Below are 1,687 nucleotides of genomic sequence, written 5' to 3'. Positions count from 1 at the left end.
CAAAGTCTCATTGTGCAGAGGACTCAAATGGCTCCTGTGGTCTTGTCCCGATGGCTGTCTGAGACAAGGTCTTTACTGGGGATCTGTATCTGGGGCTCATCTAGTTGTCCTGGTCTCCGCTGTCTTTCAGGGCTGTAGAGGTCCTTTCTAGGTGCTGATCCACCATCTGGTCTGAATATGTACTGGATCTGGGTGACTGCAGTGACCATCTGATCTGATACAGACTGGATCTGGTGGCAGCGGTGACCTCGGAATAAGAGAGAAACAGACTAATATTAGCGTAGATGCCATTCTTCTAGTGATGTAGCAAGTACATCGGGTGTTATGGGAAGTGTTCCCGGTTCCGGTTGACCTAATTAATGCAGTCTAAAAATCCTTTAACGGATTTGAATATTAGAAGCGTATTAGTGTGTTATGTGTAAGCCAGGTTGAAGAGATGGGTCTTTAATCTAGATTTAAACTGCAAGAGTGTGTCTGCCTCCCGAACAATGTTAGGTAGGTTATTCCAGAGTTTGGGTGCTAAATAGGAAAAGGATCTGCCGCCCGCAGTTGATTTTGATATTCTAGGTATTATCAAATTTCCAGAGTTTTGAGAACGCAGCGGACTTGGAGGACTATAATGCAATAAGAGCTCGTTCAAATACTGAGGTTCTAAACCATTCAGGGCTTTATAAGTAATTAGCAAGATTTTAAAATCTATACAATGATAGATAGGGAGCCAGTGCAGTGTTGACAGAACCGGGCTAATATGGTCATACTTCCTGGTTCTAGTAAGAACTCTAGCTGCTGCATTTTGGACCAGCCGGAGTTTGTTTATTAAGCGTGCAGAACAACCACCCAATAAAGCAAGAGAGAAGGCTTCAATACACTAAATACATTTAAAATGCAAGAGTTAAAATATACAGTAAATAAGAGAGAGTTTCTGCACGTTTAAGCTTTTACTACAAAAAAGCTATTAAACATTTTCAGCAAACTCTCCCTCCCTTCCTTTTTTATTTACTTATTTTACATTTTATTAAAAACATTGAATTTATAGAACTTGGGAGATTTTTTTAATAATATATGGGGGAAGATGCCCCCATAAGAAACATATTTAGATGACATGTGCAGGATGATGATGCATCAGCCAGTGTGTTATAAAGAAGGACAACAAAAAAAAATATATCTATATATATATTTTAGTTGTCATAGCTAAAATCTATATCTAAAAGTCACCTTTCACAAACATAACTATGGAAAAAATGTATTAAAGGCTGGTCAGAAAATTCTACGCAGTAAAATAATTAATCAAACAAAAAATATAGTAATAACATTCAAAAATATGAAACCACTGGCCAAGATACGTCTCTCTAAAGCAGTGTTCCTCAATAGGCGGCCCACGGGCCGGAGAGAAAAATGGCCGTGGCCTAATGGTTAGAGAGTCGGACTCGTAACCCAAAGGTTGTGGGTTTGAGTCTCGTACCGGCAGGGATTGTAGGTGGGGGGAGTGAATGTACAGCGCTCTCTCCCACCTTCAATACCACGACTGAGGTGCCCTTGAGCAAGGCACCGAACCCCCAACTGCTCCCCGGGCGCCGCAGCATAAATAAAGGCTGCCCACTGCTCTGGGTGTGTGTTCACGGTGTGTGTGTGCACTTTGGATGGGATAAATGAGTGAAATCCACAATTTATCACAGACCGCAAAGTG

This window comes from Sinocyclocheilus rhinocerous, unplaced genomic scaffold (genome assembly GCF_001515625.1).
Source record: "Sinocyclocheilus rhinocerous isolate Xijiao unplaced genomic scaffold, SAMN03320098_v1.1 scaffold1928, whole genome shotgun sequence".
NCBI classification, from domain to species: domain Eukaryota; kingdom Metazoa; phylum Chordata; class Actinopteri; order Cypriniformes; family Cyprinidae; genus Sinocyclocheilus; species Sinocyclocheilus rhinocerous.
Note: the sequence above shows the minus strand (reverse complement) of the source record.